Here is a 21,287-nt window from a genome sequence, read left to right as displayed (position 1 = left end):
AAATGGGAAGGAAATCCAGAAAAGAGGGGATGTATGTATACATATAGCTGATTCACTTTGCTGTACAGCAGAAACTAACACAACATTGCAAAGAAACTAAACTCCAACAAAAATTGAACAACAACAAAAGCAACTAAGAAAATACTTGCATAAGATGATAAAGAGCATGAGCTAAGTCCAAGTGAGACAGAAACTCTACTGAAGACAAAGAAGTAATTGTCTTAGAACCAAATCCTCACCTCTGACACAGAGATGACTTGTTTCTGACCCCATAGTTACCAAGTATTTTCTGATACTTTAATATCTGTGTGCTTGTGTATAGATACACATAACCCACAGAAAAGGAATATCTTCCATAATCGGTCAAAATAGTATATATTTTGTGACTCTGTTTCCTCCATCCTTATCTACCTAATCCACTGTATAAAATACTTTCAAAAACATTTTCATCATGATAAGGATTTTATTTGACAGACTATAAAATCCTAAGAAAAGATTCCCACTCCCTTCTCCTTGGGCACACTGACCGGTACCCTGTGACTCTCCAGGGCTCAGGATTTTCCAAGAGTCTATGTTTAGCATGCAGTATGAGTAATGAATCATAGTGTCCACCTGTCAGTGTCATAAACAGATGGTATAAATATGCTTGCATAATGTGACTCAAAACACATCTCCAGTTTTAGCTGGAGTTCAAACAGTATTCGCAGTTCCAAGAAACCTGCGGCTTGCGACTTCCGGGTCAGTGGGAGGAGAATGCCGGAAAAAGGAAAGTGGGTTCCCTGTTGCCCGTCTGGACAGCCTGTCAGCGCAGTGCCAGGGCCCCCGGGAGACGGTCAGGTGAGAGAGGAGTGACAGGAAAGCCTGTTTTCCATTTGCTCCTGAAGCCATTCATTTTAAGGACTCCCAAGAAATTGGTCCTCGGAGCCTATGGGAATGGGTGGCATCATACAGGCTCCTCCCTCTTCCTGGAAGGTCTTTCCCTACTTTCCACCCCCTCCTGGTTTTTTCTTTTCTTTTTCTTTTTTTCCCTCGCCGCCCCGTTTGTTTCTACTCTCACTCATCAGGTCCCAGCTTCAAAGTTTTTTCCTGCGGGAGGGGAGGTCTTTCCAACCTGAGGACACACAGATGACACACAGGAGGGGGATCCTCTAGGGCAGGCATGGTGCTGCCTCCTACACTGACAAGTGCCTGACACTGGGCACGGGCAGTGCTTGGCATTGAACACTTAACGTTCATTTGAAGGCTTAACCCAAGAAGCAAACTGTTAATAAAGCTAAGCAACCCAGTTAAAATTTCAGTACCATGCTATCTGACTTCTTAAAAAGTGAAAAGAATTGACCTTGGGCGGGGGCAGGGAAAGGTGGGGGGGAGAAAGAAAGAGTAAAGGCAACTGAGTTATCATTGATCTGTGAGGTTTCATTCATTCCTCACTGTGTCTCTCTTACAATACAGAAATCAAGTATTCTATCCTCTTGGAAGTCTTGTCTGACCTCCCGAGACAGCAGTAGCCTTCCGTTCTATGATTACACAGCACTGGTTGATAGTCTGGCTTCTTTATGTCCTTTTATCCTACTCTATAGGTTTTCTGGATAGCGCTAGAGGTAAAGACGATGCCTGCTTATGCAGGAGATGAGGGTTCAATCCCTGGGTTGGAAAGATCCCTTGGAATAGGAAATGACAACCCATTCCAGTATTCTTGCCTAGAGAATCCCATGGACAGAAGAGCCTGGAGAGCTACAGTCCGTGGGGTCACAAAGAGTCAGACACGACTGAGCAACTGCGCATGCACACTAGGTCACTAGCTACTTAAAGTCCTGAACTGGGTCTCTGGTTCTTTTGCCTCATGCTTCATTCTACCTTTCCTAGGATCTAGCATATTACTTAGCACAGGGTAAGCACTCAGATGTGCTGAAATGATTAAATGTTGGTGCAAAACAAAGAACATTTATTCATTTAACCAACAGTCAATAAATATTTATTGAGAACCCAACTGTTTACCAGGCACTGTTTTCAGTGCTTGGAATACATGAATTAAAAATTCCCTCCTCAAATAAACATTTTAGAAGGTTTTAACTTTTTCAAAAACTCCAATAATGGTTTCTAGGTTTGTTTTGTAACTGTTTACCTAAGAGATGCACACGGATACCTAGTACAAATTGCTAAATTGTTGTTTAGTCTCTCAGTTATGTCCAACTCTTTGCGACACTATGGACTGCAGCATGCGTGCCAGGCTTCCTTGTCCTTCACCATCTCCCAGAGCTTGTTAAATACTAGGTGTTAAACTCCAAGGTTGTGATTAAGAGTTAAGCTTAACAGTATCTCTTCCGTTATGGGGGAACCTAGTACCCTGAAGCTGTGCAGTCACAATACAAAACAGTAGCTAAGTTAGCCCATAGTGTTAGTGTTAGTTGCTCAGTCGTGTGCAACTCTTCGTGACCCTATGGACTGGAACCTGCCAGGCTCCTCTGTCCATGGGATTTTCCAGACAAAATGTATTGGATTGGGTTGCTATTTCCTTCTCCAAAGTTAGCAAATAATTTCAGTATTTACCAATGTTACCTTGGGCATGGATGTCAGTATAGCGGTGAACATTCTTTTCACTTTTTCATTATAAGTGAAGTGAAGTCGCTCAGTCATGTCCGACTCTTAGTGCTCCCAGGGACCGTAGTCTACCAGGCTTCTCTGTCCATGGGATTTTCCAGGCAAGAGTACTGGAGTAGGTTGCCATTTCCTTCTCCAGGGGATCTTCCTGACCCAGGGATCGAACCCAGGTCTCCTGCATTGCAGGCAGACGCTTTACCCTTCATTATAAGCATCCTATAAAGATCTGAAGGTTAAAAGGCTGGCAATCTTGAATTGGTTAAAAAAATTGTACTTAATTAAGTTTTCTTTTTTAAAAAGCACCTAGTTGGAGAAGGCAATAGCAACCCACTCCAGTACTCGTGCCTGGAAAATCCCATGGATGGAAGAGCCTGGTAGGCTGCAGTCCGTGGGGTCGCTGAGTTGGACACGACTGAGTGACTTCACTTTCACTTTTCACTTTCATGCATTGGAGAAGCAAATGGCAACACACTCCAGTGTTCTTGCCTGGAGAATCCCAGGGGCGGGGGAGCCTGGTTGGCTGCCGTCTATGGGGTCGCACAGAATTGGACACGACTGAAGTGACTTAGCAGTAGCAGCAGTAGCAGTCCTTCTTAAGAGAATAATCTTCTTTTTGAGTATGTTTAAATCAAATTCACCTAGGAACCGATATTTTGGTAGGTTTGTTTTAAGCTAGAATCATTAAAAATGCACAAGAATCTCAGGCTGTGCAATCTTTGTCTTTTCTAATGATGCTACTTCAGTTGTAGAGTGTTTAAACAACTAGGACTTGCTCATTATCAGTCATTTTGACATTGCAGATGATATACAGAATATAGCAATTCATGTCAATTATTATCCACAGTCATACTTCATTTCTGAGCTAGTAAGCAAAAATGTTAGAAGCAAACTTTCAATGTTAATTGGAAAATCAATAAACTTCTGATGGAATGAACTTTGTTTCTTCTATTTCCCCAATTTTAGAAGCTGCCTCAATTTAAATCCATGGTGTTAGCCCCATTAATATTGTTTTGGGGACAGGCAGATGGTGACTTTTTATTCTTCTATCCTGTTAAGGGGACATGGATCACATTATTTCCAGATTTATACCAACAGAACTTAACATTTCATGAAGGGCTTTGCAGCACCGCAGACTTCATAAACAGGTTCTCTCATTTGTCCCCACAGATGAAGTACAATAGCAATTATATCTAAGGTGGGGACTCTCTAAGGAGTTTGTGTGCTCAATCACTCAGTTGTGTCCAACTCTTTGCAACCCCAGGGACTGTAGCCCACCAGGCTCCTCTGTCCATGGGATTTCCCAGGCATGAATACTGGAATGGGTTGCCTTTACCATCTCTAGGGGATCTTCCTGACCCAGGAATCGATCCTGTGTCTCTTGCATCTCCTGCATTGGCAGGCAGAATCTTTATCACTAGTACCACCTGGGATGCACCTAAGGAGTTTAGGGGCAGGAAATGACTGTCCTCTACAATCAAAACATAGGGTCTGGAGGAATTACTCCTTTTGGAGCTGGTGGAGGCTGAAGGCTTCCATATGGAAGGAAATGGAATAGGCAGAGTTTGGTCCTGGGTGAGTCTGCATCTCAGGTCAAGGCCTTAGAGATTCCACAGGCTTGTTGAACACCACCCCCTTATGTTCCTGGAAAGACCCATCCTTAACAAGATTGTGAAATAACATTGTTCTTTTCTGGTCTACTTTCTCTTTCCAGATCTGTCAATGCAACATAGTAGAAACATGACTAGAGTTAAATTCTAAACCCAGTTTGAACCTAGCTCTGTCATTTACCAGTGATATGACCTGGGGAAACCAATATACATATTATGAGACAGTATGTTTCTCTGTACTATGCCGCCAACAACACATAATCCACCAGTTGCAGGGAGGATTACATAGGTGGATGCATGGGAAAGAGCTCAGTCCACTGAGAAGCACTCTCTGTACTTGATTATTATTACCCTTAAAGCTGGCTTTGGGACAGAAATGGGCAAGACCATCTCATGGTTACTATTGCTTCCTCTGACAATCATCTTGCTCAAATGCCAAGATTCCCCTCACTTCTGTCCCAGCAACACCCAAATAGAGTATCTTGATGTTTTGGAGAAAAATAAAAGCTGTAACTGTCAGAACTGTGATGGAATTGTCAACAGCCTCATAAATTGATAAGCCTCATAAATTAGATCAGCCTCATAAATTGTGAACCGAGTACAGGTTCTGTTTGTTCTTTGAAAATTTAATCGCTGGCCAGTTTTTTTTTAAGGAGAGCAAATGAAAAACAAAAAAACTCCGTGTGTCTGACTTCCATACAGACTGGCCTCTCCTACAGTCAAACAGTTATAACCCCTTAAACTTTTTATTTCCCATCTATGTCTGTGTGGGATGAAACAGCAAAGATAGAAGAATGTACGTGAAGTGTTAGTGTTATATATAAACTATTTCAGGGACTTCCCTGGCAGTCCAGTGTTTAAGACTTTGCTTTTCCAATGCAGGGGCCACAGGTTTGATTCCTGGTTAGGGACCTGAGATCTCACATGCTGCATGGTGCTGCCAAATTTTTAATCTTTTTAATTAAATTAAAAAAAAAAAAGATTTTAGCACTAAGAAGAAGAAACTGCTTGAGGTGGGGAAGTTAAAGCAGAGTTTATCTTTCACGCAGGGTATTGACATTGGGAAAGGCGGACATTTTTTTCACACCCCACGTCCAATCTCTCAGGACATTCTTTTGGCTCCTCCTTCAAAATAGATCTAAAAAGTGGTCAAGTGAGAACTTCTTCCCACCTCCTCTTCTTCTACCCTCATGTGAGCTATAATCACCTATTGCCTGGATTATTGTAGTAGCCTCCTAACCAGTCCTTCTCACTGTGGCTTCCTTCTCAGTCTGTTCCCAACTCAGCAGTCAGAGTCATCTTTCTAAAAAGCAAGAAGGATCATGACATTCTTTTGTTAAAAACCCTCTAATGTATTGTAAAGCAATTATCCTTCAATTAAAAATAAATATATATTTTTAAAAAGTACATGAGTAGAGGCGTAATGCAAGTCAGTGATTGACTAGGGCTAAAGAAAAAAAAACAAACAGCACTCCGATGGTTTACATCTCAGAACAGCACTCCAGTGATTTACATCTCACTGAGTAAATGCCAAAATCCTGAAATTGTCAGGAGGCCCTCCGTACCCAACTTCTGTCTCTGTGATATTACCCCTATTAGTTTTCCCTTGTTAGCTCTGGATTCCTTGATCTTCCTCCTGTTCATTAGGCACTTCCTGCTTGAGGATCTTTGCACTGGCCATCTGCTCTGCTTCAGGCAACTGCTTTCCTCTACGCTCTTCCCCCAGACACCCACCTTGCACTAGCACCTGCTTCAAACCTTTGCCTAAATATTGTTGTCTCAAGAAAGTCCATCCAACTACCCTATCTATTTAAAATCACAAACTGCACACCCGCTTCCTGCTTCTTAGTACTGCTGATCCTGCTATATGTTTTTCTGCAGCATTTATCACCATGTAGTATGCCATATATTTTACTTGTTTATTCTGTTTATTATTTATTGCCTGTCTTCCATCCATTTCCCCCATTATCAATTCCAAGAATGCAAGGATTTATGTCTATTTGTTTCATTTATGTATCCCATTTGGAGAATAAATAAATGGATGATCTTCCTGACCAGATATTCTTGAGGGTGGTATTTTTGAGGGACACTTCAGAGACAAACAGACAGCTGGGAAAAGAGTATTTTTTAAATGGGAGGAAACAAGTGATCGAGTTATAGAAGGAGAATGGTGGGATAGAATTTAATGAACAGAAATAAAACTGAGATTATATATTCCAGATTTAAAACCCCCAGTTTCTACACATTTTACTATTCAGCTTAGTTCTCTCTTTGTGACTTCTATGAAAATTGGATAATATTCTGGTTTTAAATTTTAGTTGTGTGGAAAGAATGGATAACATTTAGTGAAACAAAGCAATGATGTTTCTGTTAGAATGTATATCTCAATCATTATATCTTTCAGCAAAAGCAACATCCTATTCTGTATTTATCTTTCAATCAAGTAATTTGATGTCAAGACATTTGGTGAAAGCTGCAGTTACAGACATTCATTTGAAGTTGGAGGAATAGCTATTTGAGAGGCAGGAGTGGGATTTTTGTTGCTGCTGTCGTTTTAAGAGAGAATGTGACAGCCGTGTACTCCCAGCTGCTTTCATCCAGAGCCAGACACTGAAGGTCAAAACCTCACACGGATGCATATTCCTTCTGGGAAGTCTCATTTGTCAGAAACATGCCAATATGATAAGGGTTGGGAGGTGAAGAGTGTATAGCACAGTTCAGACATTAAATTTGTGCTGCTATGAGAAAAAACTGTGACTCTTTTGAGCTTCCATTTCAAGAAAGTGTTTTAAACTTTGTGTTTCCATGCCTCTGGTTGGGTAGGGGCCTGTATTATTAGCTTTTGACAAAAGACAGAGTTGATGATTACCAACCAGTTATTTCTCACCCATTCTTAGAATATCCTTTGGGACCTTGAGTCTCACCTTTTATGAAGAAAGGCTTCAGGAATTGGAAAAGATAGAAGTGGAATAAATTAGGAAAAAACATTTTAAAATTATTTTTAAAGCTTCCCCAGAAATTGGGCTTCCCTGGTGGCTCAGACAGTAAAGAATCTGCATGCAATGCGAGAGACCAGGGTTCAATCCATGAGTTGGGAAGATCCCCTGGAGAAGGAAGTGGCAGCCCACTCCAGTATTCTTGCCTGGAGAATTCCATGGCCACCTGGTGGGCTACAGTTCATGGGGTCGCAGAGTCAGACACGACTTAGCAACTTTCACTTTCACTTTTTGAAATTGGGGGAGATGGTGTTTTACTTGTTTTCTTTAATAGGGGGACCCTTTGTAAGACCTAGATTATATGAGTGACAACAAATGGGAATGGCTACATAGATTGGGATGCTGGTCACTGATTGTTAAGGCTCAACCCTTAGGGGAGAATCACTCCTCTTCCAACACACAAACACACGCACACACACACACACACAATGTGCATACACACACATCTATAACGTTGTACAGTCACCTGGTTGTAAGGGTAGTGGGCAAAGTGTCCGTAACTGAATGTCCTAGATGGCATGAGACTGCCACTGTTCTTGTATTATTCTTGTATTACACTGAGGAGGAGGTGTCATACTGAAGCCTGGTTACATTTTCTTACTTTTTTCAGAAAGATGGAGGATGAGAACAAGCCATCTGATTTACTGAAAGAGAATAATATTAAATTTCTTGCTAAGAGGTTTGGAGATTAAAAGTTATACCTGCTAAAATGGTCTAAAAGGGAAATTGAGGGAGAATTTTAGAATTTATCAATTAAGACTTCTCACACTACTCTTTTATTTTAAGCTACAAGAGATCTGGGCAAAACCATTGACACATAATCTCTCAACCCAGTTACAGTGAGTTTCAGTAAGCTGGGAGTTACATGCATTATCATAACTAACAGAAAATATCCCACTTTCTGTAAGATATCCATACAACTTCAATAGCATATATTTGCATCTACATAGTACCATGTCTCAGAGCTCGGTTTCCATTTCACAGCTTCAGTGTCTATTCCTTCCAGAACATGGAAATTGGGAGGTCATGCATTTGATCTTTGCTTTCCAGAGCTAAATGGAGAGAAAGTGATACCGAAGTATCTGGCAATTCAATCCACTGAGTGGAAAATCTGAAATGTTCCAGGCTTCAGCATTTTGTTTTCAAATTTACCACAGAGATTATTTTTTAAAGTTTTAGCTGCTATTGCCTCTATTACATAATGCTTGGTACTGCACGCTGCCTAGAATAAATGAGCACAAACATCAGCACTTCAAACATGGTTTCTGTGCTCTGTGGGTTCGTGGGAACTACTTTCTGTGGTTATTTCCCCAGGCCTCCCACCCCTGTGGCCTTAGGTCAGGAACTTCTTACCTGAAACTTGGCTTCCAAAAAATTGACAAATACGGGCACCAGGCACAAAGTGACCAACCACACGGCTTGACCACATCACAGTGTGGGATTTGAGGATTCAGTTTTGGGAACCTCCAGTTCTTGAGAAAGAAGATGTGATGTGAATGACTGTTCATAGAGCCTCAGATGTTTGCTTAAGATTCATTGTTGTTGCTGTTCCGTCGCTAAGTCGTGTCCTACTCTTTGTGACCCTATGGACTGTAGCCCGCCAGGCTACTCTGTCCATGGGGTTTTCCAAGCAAGAGTACTGGAGTGAGTTGCCTATTTTCTACTCCTGGGGATCTTCCCAACCCAGGGATTGAACCCATGTCTCCTCCGTCTCCTGCATTGGCAGGCAGATTCCTTACCACTGTGCCACCTTATTACAAATGATATTACTCCAGGATCCCTGTGCTTACACAGCAGACATAGACTCAGTTCACCCTCACAGATGAACAATGTTAGAAAACACCAAGTCTCCATCCTGGCTCCCTTGAAAGCCAATCTCCTTGAGAGCATAGTTTACAATAACTCCTCAACCTTATGTTCTTCCAGTTCATTCTCTCATCATCCTGTTCTTTCCATAACACAGTAGTATAGTTCATGCTTACATCATGTCAACAAACTTCACTTGGATTGCTCAAACTATCCCATTGCCAGAGTCAGTGGACACTTATCAGTCCTTATTCCATTTAGTCTTTCCTTAGTGCTTGATGTAGTTGACTAGTTCCTATTTCTAGTCAACTAGAGGAATAGTCTCCTCTCTTGATTTTGACAATACATAGTTCAGCATATTCTCAATTCTATTCTTTTCAAGAATAATTTTATTGAATGACTTTTCTGCATCATGAAGTAATACAAAAAGTAGAATGTGTTCATTTATGTGCTCATTTATTAATCATTTTTTGCAGTCCTGGACATTGCCCTGTGATCTTTGATTTTGCAGAGGTACATAGAAAAGTGTTTTAAACCATGGCTAATACAACCAGTCCAATTGAATTGCAATGCTATCCCTGTCATTTGGTGGCTGTTTAGAAGAGAGTTCTGAGAGGATACTCTGAGATGAAGATCAGTGTAGGATGTTTATTAAGGAGTGCTCTTGAGATCAAACCTGTGGGTGTTAAGGAGGGAAGCAACATCGGACAAAAAGAAAAGTAGAGCTGTAGACTCCTATCAAACTAGACTCGTGGAGTTGCCTGAAGCTGATCTCATATCAGCTAGCAAAGTAATGCTCAAAATTCTCCAAGTGAGGCTTCAACAGTACATGAACTGAGAACTTCCAGATGTTAAAGTTGGATTTAGAAAAGAAATTTACAGAAGAAACAGAGATCAAGTTGCCAACATCTGTTGGATCATAGAAAAAGCAAGAAAGTTCCAGAAAAAACATCTGCTTCTGCTTTATTGACTATACCAAAGTCTTTGACTTTGTGGATCACAACAAACTATGAAAAATTCTTCAAGAGATGACAATACCAGACCACCTTACCTGCCTCCTGAGAAATCTCCATGCAAGTCAAGAAGCAACAGTTAGAACGGGACATGAAACAACAGACTGGTTCCAAATTGGGAAAGGAGTATGTCAAGGATGTATGTTGTCATCTTGCTTATTTAACTTATTTGCAGAGTACGTCACGCGAAATATCAAGCTGGATGAAGCACAAGCTGGAATCAAGATTGCTGGGAGAAATATCAATAACTTCAGATATGCAGATGACCATACCCTTATGGAATAAAGTGAAGAGGAACTAAAAAGAGCCTCTTGATGAAAGTGAAAGAGGAGAGTGAAAAATCTGGCTTAAAACTCAACATTCAAAAAACTAAGATCATGGCATCCAGCCCCATCACTTCATAGCAAATAGATGGGGAAACAATGGAAACAGTGAGAGACTTTATTTTCTTGGGCTCCAAAATCACTGCAGATGGTGACTGCAGTCTGAAATTAAAAGACACTTGCTCCTTGGAAGAAAAACTATGACAAACCTAGACAGCATATTAAAATGCAGAGGCATTACTTTGCCTACAAAGGTTGGTCTAGTCAAAGCTATGTTTTTTCCAGTAGTCATGTATGGATGTGAGAGTTGGACCATAAAGAAAGCTGAGCACCAAAGAACTGATACTTTTGAACTGTGGTGTTGGAGAAGACTCTTGAAAGTCCCTTGATCTCTCAAGGAGAATCAAACCAGTCAATCCTAAAGGAAATCAATCCGGAATATTCATTGGAAGGACTGATGCTGAAGCTGAAGCTCCAATGCTTTGGCCACCTGATGCAAAGAACTGACTCATTGGAAAAGACCCTGATGCTGAGAAAGTTTGAAGGTGGGAGGAGAAGGGGCCAATAGAGGATCAGATGGTTGGATGACATCACCGACACGAGTTTGAGCAAGCTCCTGGAGTTGGTGATGGACAGGGAAGCCTGGCATGCTATAGTCCATGGGGTCACAGAGTCAGACAGGACTGAGCAACTGAACTGAACTGAATGGGATGGGCTTTCAGAACTTTGTCAAACTTGGGAGAGGCTTTGTAACCCTGTTTCTACCAATTATTGGTTGCAGGCTTCCCCTGTGCTGTGTGCTGTGCTTAGTTGCTCAGTTGTATTCAACTCTTTGGGACCTCTGCCAGGCTCTTCTGTCTGTGGGGATTCTCCAGGCAAGAATACTGGAGTGGGTTGCCATGCCCTCTTCCAGGGGATCTTCCCAACCCAGGGATCAAACCCATGTCTCCCGCATTGCAGGCAGATTCTTTACCATCTGAGCCAGCAGGGACGCCTAGACTTCCCCTGGGGACGATATTATGGCTTTGGGCCATGTGGCTTTCTTAGAATGGGACTGGGAGCTGAGGGCTGTTCAGTAGCAATACTGCCAGCCATTATAGCCATGTGCTCTGTTCCTAAAGGGAACAGGAAGTCTTGGCATAGCCTCACAGTTTGCATTACAGTAGCTCTATATCCTTAGGGAAGTTATTTAAATTTTCTATGTCTTACTTTCTATAGCTATAATGGGAACAATGATAGTACCTACCACATGTTTTTGTGATGGTTTAAAATTATATCTGGCACATAGTAAGTGCCTGGTAAAATCAGATATTGTTTAAAATTCAATAGCCACTCAAAACAGCTAAAGAAATAAATGTGCTACAGGACTAAATTCAATAGATTGCCAGACTGTAAGTGTGCCCACATTCAATCCATGAATTCTATTGATTCTTTGTTTTAAATATCCTACTAGTGATGTGTTCTCCAGCCTCAACAATGTTCCTTCCCTAGTTTAGATCCTTATTTGCTATTGTCTAGACCGATATCTTTACTCTCAATCTTTCTCCTTCTTAAACAATCCTCTAGGGATAGATAATGATCTTTTATACAAATTCAAATACAATTATTTGAATTATCCTAAAATCCCATTTGAATTATCATAAAATCCCATTTCCCATAAGATGAAGTAGAAGTTTCTTAGACAATCGCATTTTCTATTGCCACTCCGTTATGTGTAGCTCTGGCTTCCCTGGTGGCTCAGACGGTAAAGAATCTGCCTGCAATGCAGGAGACCTGGCTTCTATCCTAGGGTCAGGAAGCTCCCCTGGAGAAGGGCCTGGCAACCCACTCTAGTATTATTGCCTGGAGAATTTCAGGAGCCTGGTGGCCTACAGTCCATAGGGTTGAAAAGAGTTGTTGGACACAACTGAGTGACTAACATTAACTATATGTAACTCATTTCCCAGCAAGAGCTAATTAATTTTATTGAAGTATAGTTGATTTACAATATTGTGCTAATTACTTTTAACTCTGGGACTTTAACCAATTGCTTTGTGAGTTAACTTCTCTCCACAGCTAAAATCTTTTCTAGGAAGCTGTCTCTGCCTCATACACATGAGTGCAGAAAAACACACAGATCTTCTTTTCTGTCAGTGGAAAAATTACTTTCTCTCTCCTCTATGTTATCCTGCCTTCTCCATCAGTCTCTGGATTAAAGTATTTAACATTACTGTCCATAGTGGCATATGATGAGCCCTGAGATTGGACAGTCCTAGGTTTAAATCCTAATTCAACCTTTATTATGAAGTGATCTTGGACCAATTATACCCCTGATTTCCTTGGCTTACCCTGGAAGTTCCTTGTCAAGATTAAATAAGAAAATGTGTACAAAATACACCAAGTATGTACACAGTATTAATAGATATGAATATTAATGTGGTTATCTACATGTTTCCTCCATTTAATTATAAGCCCCTCAAGAGAAGGAGCTTGTCTTATACATCTTGGTTTCCATGACATCTAGGAGAGTGTCTGGCACATTAAATGAATAACTGCTGGATACATGGCTAAGGCAAAAGTTTGACATGTATCATATATCATACTGAAATTTCACAGTAGTGTAAAGGACAGACTTTTGGAAAAAGTGAAATGTTAAGTGTATGACACAGAAACTTAAGGAGTTGTTATCTCTATTTTAAAATGAGAATGCTCCACAATCTTCTTTTTGAGAAAGTGAAAGTCATTTCAAAGGTCAATTCATATGTGGTCTTGTCATCTTAGGTAGATAAACATTATTTTTTCCTGATGACAGGAATAAAAATCACAGTAACTAATTATTGGTAGTATGGTATTCATTCATTCATTCAAAAATTATTTGAATGCTAATAATACTAGGTACAAACAATAAAAAGTAAAGACAAATCTCTGAGCATCAATTTCTATCACTAAGATAGACATAATAATAGTAGTTCCTTCATTGGGGTTATTGGGAGAATCAAATAAGTCAATATGTGTAATGAGCCTAGAATAAATATAAGCAGTACTTATTATATAATTGTTTTGAAATTTTTGAGAAAATGCAGTCCTTTACATCAATACATTGCCAGAAAACTCTGAACATGTGAAGGCATGCCTGTGAAATTGACCATGCTTCATATTAAATACAATGACTACCCTACCACTCATGCACAACTCTGAGTTATTGTGTATAAAAGTATTTATAATTATTCATCCTGTATTTTATATGAAGATTTCAAAATTCCACTGATGACTCTGGGATGGAAGGATGGAAGTTGTGAGAGAGCATCGCATCATGTTGGGTTCTAATCATCACAGATGGAAACCATATTTAAAGGTCCAGTGTATTCTTTGGAAAGAAAGACAGAGGGTGGTGCCAGTGTTGCATCATATTCCAGACCAGATTAAAGGTCTCTGGAGTTGTGGTTGTGCACACCCTGTTTTATGGTTGTGAGAAGTCACTCCACAGCCAATGGTACATGGAGCTTCATCCAGCGTTCCATCTCTAAAATATGTAAACCAAATGCAATATCATGTAGAAATAACTGATTATCAATCACAAGGATCTAGGAGATTCTTATTCATGAAAACTAATCAATTGAGTGCTTACTCTCTGCCAGATATTAGGATAGACATGAAGGTACCAATAAAAAGAAAACACCCTCTAGCCAGGAAATTTCCAATTAGTGGAGGAGCAAGACAAGTAAAAAATTCCAAAACAGTATAATAATAGAGGCATATGAAATTCACAGCAATGAGACCTGGGGAGTGAGGTCTGTCAAATACAGAGGAAGCTGCCTTCAGGGAGGAATAACCTGAAATGAATTTTGAATGGTAAAAAGAAGTTAATCATCAAACTAGATAGTGTCATGAGAAGAGCATGATTAGAAGAAAGGCCAGAAATCTTGGCATGTTTGGGAAACTACAAGTATTTCAGCATTTGAGGTCAAAATAGTTGGGAATTGAAGTTGAAGAGGGCTTTTTGTCTTATATGTCTTGTGGAAGAGTTTAGGCTTTATTCTGTGGACATTTGGGGTCCATGAATGTTTTTTGACAAAACAGAAACATGATCTTTGTTTTGTTTTGTTTTAGAGTGATACCTCTGGCTGTAGCATGGAAAATGGGGAGTGGGGAGCAATAGGAGATTCTTAAATAATTCAAATGATAAATGATGAGGGTCAACATTTATGTCATTACGATGAAGCTGGAGCGATAGGGTAAACTATGTACGGATAAGAGTAATAAGACTTACAGGACTAAGTCACTGATTAGCTTGAAGTGTTGGATGAAAATGTAGAAAAGTAGTAGTTGAAGAAGATCATGCAACATTATATATCAACTGTATACCAATTAAAATTAATTTAAAAAGGAAACGATCACCATATTTCTGACATAGCATATCAATTAGTGAATAGTGATGCTGATGACTGTCATGGGACATGCAGTTGAAGGAGATGGTTAAGTAGATAAGAGCAAAACCATTTACAGAGGGACTTCCCATTCTCATATGTCTTACTGCAGACCTTTTCTCCTTGATCAGTTAGAAGTTAATCCAAAAGAAGAGTAAACAGGAAGAAAAATTATGTATTTCATATATGTTACATTATGTGCATGCATGCTCAGTCACCTCAGTCTGACTCTTTGCAATACCTTGGACTATAGTCCACCAGACTCCTTTGTCCATGGGATCCTCCAAGAGTAAAAATACTAGAGTGGCCTGCCATGCTCTCCTCCAGGGGTTCGACCCAGGGAGAAAAGCTTCATCTGCAGGTATAGCTGATTGCAGGTGGATTCTTTACCCACTGAGCCACCTGGGAAGCCCATATTATGTTATACTTGACCTTAATTCAACTTACAACGACAATTGAGCATTCATAGAGGGTACATGTAATTTTAAAACCTATATGTGTATCACATCTTAGAGAATAGACTTTGACTTGAGAACATTATATTAATGATGATGATGATGATGATGACGACATATTAACTTGGCACTTAACATGTATCAAGCACAGCATTAACCTCTTCACAGTCGTCACAGAACAAGCCTATAAGACAAGTATACCATTGTTCCCACTTTACAGATAGGGAAATTTGAGATTTAGAGAGTTTGCTCGCCCACTGTTAAGATGCTAGCCAGGATTCAAAATGAAGTCCTCTCGTGTTGTGGGATGAGCAGAGGGTCAGGAATTCAGAGATTTGGTTTAGAGTCCTAATTTAGCTATTTATTGGCAAGGCAGTAGTCATGCCACCCTTCGTCTGTAAAACATGAGTTGAGGGATGGGTTGCTAGGGCAGGGAGAAATTGGAAAAGTTGAAATTAAAGACCTCTGTAGCCCCTTCAAGCTTTGTGTTCTGTGGTTTGGATTGTATAATGGAGTATTCATCCTGAGAGTGACTCTGAGCTCAAAGGGATATGGTAACTGATCCACACAATCTACCCAGAGGGTAGGCACGTCACCAAAAGGAACACATGGCATTGCCTAATCAGTGTGGCCATTAGTTTAATCCTTGCATATATTAAAAGCCCTTTCCAAGATTCCCGTGGCTGTGGTTTTGTACTCAGCCTGAGACATTAGATTATTGCCCTTTGTTTATAGGCAAAGTAGTGAGAGGAATTTCTCTGGAAAAGGAAAATCTCATTCTCTTGTAAACAAAGGTCTTCTCTTCCATGGTCTGTGTTTTAAAACAATTCAGAAAGGGATTTTTAAAATATATTTCAATATTTTATTCTGATCATATCTTGTATTGAAATATATTACACATAAAGATATTTTTATTCATTATTTTGTACTAACTGAGAGAGAAAGGTGTACTCAGTATCTCCTTGTCTTTTATGCTCTGTCCAACTACTAATATCATCTTTTTTTTTAATCTTTATTTTATATTGAGGTATAGCTGATTAACAATGTTGTGATAGTTTCAGGTGAACAGTGAAGGGACTCAGTCGTACATATACAAGTATCCATTCTCCCCCAGACTGCCCTCCCATCCAGGCTGCCACATAACACTGAGCAGAGTTCCCTGTGCTCTACAGTAGGTCCTTGTTGGTTATCCATTTTAAATATAGCAGTGTGTACATGTCGATCCCAAACTCCCTGACTGTCCCTCCCCACCACCCACCCCCCACCTCGGCAACCATAAGTTCATTTTCTAAGTCTGTGAGTCTCCAGAAAGGGACTTTTTGTGATGCATTTGCTTAAATTTTGTCATCTCTCTTTCTTTGTAGTTCTGTTGCCCAAATATGGGACAATAAAAACCCCTCTAAGTAGAGGTTTGGAGAGTCTGAATATTTCCAGGAAAACCCATAGAAGGGTCTTTTTCAAACCACAGATAGGGGCAGAAAAGTAGGTGAGTAGAAATATCAGAAGTTTCTAACTTTGGTTTTTTAACTTTGGGATATGAACTGCTGATTCATTTTGGTAGCAGGAAAGTCCTTCTAAACTACAGTAGTACTAAGTGCTAACTACAAAGTTAGGGCTTCCCAGGTGGCGCAGTGGTAAAGAATCTGCCTGTCAAGGCAGGAGATGCAAGAATTGCCTGTTGGATCATTGGGTTGGGAAGATCCGCTGGAGTAGGAAATGGCAACTGACTCTAGTACTCTTGCCTGGAAAATTCCATGGACAGAGGAGTCTGGCAAGCTACAGTCCATGGGATTGCAAAGAATTGGACACAATTGAGTGACTGAGCATGCAAAAAAAAAAAAGTTAATCCTACTCTTGGGTTTTAGAAGAAAAGTCATGTACATTGAAAACAAGCACTGGCTCTGCCATTTATTAGCTATGTCAATCCCAGATAATATTCCTGAACTTCCACTTCTCATTTGTAAATTAGGAATCGAAATCTTTGTTTCAAAGATTATCATGAAGTTGAAAGGCAATAATACATGTAATGTACTTAGTCCAGTGCGTGCCTATAATTTAACAGATGAGAACTAACTGCATTATTCAAAAATAGCAAAGACTAGTATTTTGAGTTCAGTTCAGTTCAGTTGCTCAGTCGTGTCCAACTCTTTGTGATCCCATGAACCACAGCACGCCAGGCCTCCCTGTCCATCACCAGCTGCCAGAGTCTACCCAAACCCATGTCCATTGAGTCAGTGATGCCATCCAACCATCTCATCCTCTGTTGTCCTCTTCTCCTCCTCCCCTCAATCTTTCCCAGCATCAGGGTCTTTTCAAATGAGTCACCTCTTCGCATCAGGTGGCCAAAGTACTGGAGTTTCAGCTTCAACATCAGTCCTATCAATGAACACCCAGGACTGATCTCCTTTAGAATGGACTGGTTGGATCTCCTTGCAGTCCAAGGGACTCTCAAGAGTCTTCTCCAACACCACAGTTCAAAAGCATCAATTCTTCGGTGCTCAGCTTTCTTAACAGTCCAACTCTCACAGAGTTGCTGCTGCTACTGCTGCTAAGTTGCTTCAGTCGTGTCCGACTCTGTGACCCCATAGACGGCAGCCCACCAGGCTCCCCCGCCCCTGGGATTCTCCAGGCAAGAACACTGGAGTGGGTTGCCATTTCCTTCTCCAATGTATGAAAGTGTAAAGTGAAAAGGAAGTTGCTCAGTCGTGTCCGACTCTTAGCGACCCAATGGACTACAGCCTACCAGGCTCCTCCATCCACGGGATTGAGTTAGCAGAATACTAATAATATATAATTCCCTGTTCATTGGGCAAGATCTCCTACAAAATATTTTCTTTAACCTTGTTTATTTAGCCTCTTTACAGCACACATGAGTAACAATCACAGCAGATAGTGTCAATAAGCAAGCAGAATGGAAAATAATTAAAGTAATGTGCTTGCGTGCATGGAAGTATCTATCAGAAATTATAATGCTCATGATCTGTATTCTCCTAGAATGAAATTAAAGCTCACAATGGCTTTGTATGTGCATTAGCTATTATTTTGTACTTTCAGGAATATCTGCTATCTCTAGTTTGTTGTGATTATTTTTGAAAAGCAGAAACAGGAAGAAGAGATATGAAACTGTGTTGGATTAATAAGAGTGCCCGAGGCATGGACAAAATATTATTGTACTTCACACAAAAATGGGGTGACCCAGCTGAGCTCAGATATCAAACCTATCTGTATCCAGGAGGATGTTAATTTTCAGTGAAAACTCTTGGATAGATGCCAATAAATTCTGGGAAAAGGAAATAATATTATACAGATTCCTTCTCTGAGATCTTTGATGTCCAGAGAGAAACCCTTTTTGAAAAGACAATTATTTTCTCCTTTGGCTCATCTTTGAGGATTGCTGCAGCTGGGTCATTTTGTACCCAAAGACCACCACAAAGTTCAGAGAGTGTAGGAGGGGCCTTCCCATTAAATCTATGGTCAACCATTCACATTTTCCAAAAGTTAGTTGACAATTACAAGGTTTGGGGACTTTCAGTTATAATTGTATTGCAAAAATAATAAGAGAGGAACCAGGCAGAGGTTATGTTAAAAGGCCCTTGGTGGCTGTCAAGGACATGTGGTTCAGCCTTTGAAGTCAGTTTCAATAGATTTTCATGTGAAATAAGCGGAGTAAAATGTTGCCATTTCAGATTTCACAAGTGATATTGTTTAATGTACTGATGTTGTTTCTTGTAAATTTGTTTTAGGGAGTCATTTTATTTCCTCTGACTACTATTTCGGAACTCCTGCATTAAGCGAAGCAAAACAGCGGGTTGAAATTACATCTCTATTTTTTTTACGTTACTTAAAAAAAATTAATTCAAGCCCTTGTTTTTTTCTTAAATAAAAGATACAGAAAGCTAAACGAATATGAAGTAACAGTCTTGTTTTCCTATCTCTTCATATCCCTTTCAAAATTTCTTTTTGTATAAGTCCAAAAAAATACAAAACCGAATTTTATGTGTAGACCCACTCATGTAGCAGATACACTATATTGTGTATTTTACCCAAATAGAAATATAAAATACTATAGAGTACTTTGATTTCTCTCTTAACATTTCTTGGAGACATTTCAATATTATTATATATAGATCTTTGCATTCTTTTTAATATTTGCAAGTCATTCTATTGTTTGAATGTACCATAATATAGCTAACTAGTGATTTCTGTATCTTGTTGTTGCAAATACTGCTGTAATGGAGAGGATAAATTCCTTACATGGCATTTCTTGGATCAGTGCATCTTAAATTTTGACAGATTAATAAAGTTCCTACTAAGAGTATGTGTGAGCGCTTGTTTTAGGCAGGTATTCTATTGTCTGTGTGTGTCATCCTCTATACCAGGCTGAGGGTGTGGTATCAATCGATGTAAGCAAAATAAGTAAATAAAGAATAGAAACTTGGATACAACAAAGGTGTTAGTCAGGGTCCCAGCAGGGAATAGAACACCCACTCAAATGAGAATAATTTAAGGATGAGTCATTTACAAAGAACTTTTTGTAATGATGCAAGTGGATAGACGGGAAACCCATGGAATCATGCAGTAATCTGCAGGTGGTAAATAGTGGCTGAGATATAACCTCTGAGGCATAATGGAGAGAGGAGGGAGCAGATATTGGACTTCAGGGGTGTCACATAGAGAAGTTCACCTTGAGAGGAGTTGTACATGGCCATATGTTGAGGGTCAAGGCATCATGAGGGTCCCCTTTCCCACAGTTTCCTGGGGACAGGGGTCCCATTGGCTTAGTGAAGCAGAAGCCAAAGCCCATGCTCTTCACTGGGGTCCATACCAGTCAATTTCACAAGGCAAACAGGATGGTTATAAAGGATGAAGAATACAGCAGCTTCCCACTACCTATCTATTTTATGCATGGTAGTGTTTACATGTCAAGGAAGCTCAGCATGGTGCTCTGTGATGGTCTAGAGGGATGGAGTTGGGGGCATGGGAGGGAGGCTCTAGAGGAAGGGGATATATGTATACTTATAGCTGATTGATGTTGTACAGCAGAAACGAACACAACACTGTAAAGCAATTATATTCCAATTAAAAAATATCCTATGACAAACCTTAAAGGCAAAGAATATTAAAAAATGAATGGGTGTATATATATATATATATATATATATATATATATATATGTATATAGGCCTGGCATGCTGCGATTCATGGGGTCGCAAAGAGTCGGACACGACAGAGCGACTGATCTGATCTGATCTGATATATATAACCAAATGACTTTGCTGTATAACAGGAATTAACAATTGTAAACAATGTAAGTTGAACAATTATAAATTACAATGAACAATTGTAAATTATTTACAGCATTGTTAAAATTAACCATTGTAAACAATTTACAACATTGTAAATCAACTATACTACAATAAAAATAAATTTACAAAAGAGTGAAAAATAGATCTGAATAGGGCAAAAAATTAAAATCACCCCAACATAAAGATGATTTCTATCACTACTGATTTCGAGAATGACTCATCCCAAACCAGATAAGGACCTATACAAACTCAGCACATATCTAGGGGCAGAGTCTTTTTTTTTGTACAGTATATCTCCTTATTAACCAAATATTTTATTTTGTGAATCATCTATGGGGAGGGACCATATCTAGCTTATTCATCACACTTTTAGCAGAACCCAGAACAGTGCCTGGCACAGATGAAGCACTTAATAACTAGTAGTTGGGCAAATAAATGCCAGAAAAAAGTTTCTTATTTCTGAACTTGACATTTTATAATGTTATTTAAGCCAGCTTCTTCATTTTCATTTCCTAGGACTGGTGGTGGGAAATTGTCTTCTAGAGAATGGTGGGGCTCTCCTACTTTCATGAGAGGCCAACCCTAGAACTGAAGTCATACCAGCTTGGTTCTTCCAAGGGACTTACCTATATGATGAGGTCCAGGGTACAGGATTTCACTCATACACAGAGCATGTATGTGTGTGCAGAATTGCTCAGTTGTGGCTGACTCTTTGCCACCCTATGGACTGTAGCCCGCCAGGCTCCTCTGTCCGTGGGATTCTCTAGCCAAGAA

The 21,287-nt window shown here is 39.9% G+C and overlaps 1 protein-coding gene across 1 annotated transcript in view; it reads left to right on the top strand.

Moving 5' to 3' along the window:
* The window catches only part of COLEC10 (collectin subfamily member 10), a 134,317-nt gene that overhangs the window by 22,154 nt on the left and 90,876 nt on the right, over nt 1-21,287 (top strand). The gene's annotated exons all lie outside the window — the stretch shown is intronic.

The sequence above is a fragment of the Bos javanicus genome, chromosome 14 (genome assembly GCF_032452875.1).
Source record: "Bos javanicus breed banteng chromosome 14, ARS-OSU_banteng_1.0, whole genome shotgun sequence".
Lineage (NCBI taxonomy): Eukaryota > Metazoa > Chordata > Mammalia > Artiodactyla > Bovidae > Bos > Bos javanicus.
Note: the sequence above shows the minus strand (reverse complement) of the source record. Positions and strands in the feature narration are given on the sequence as shown.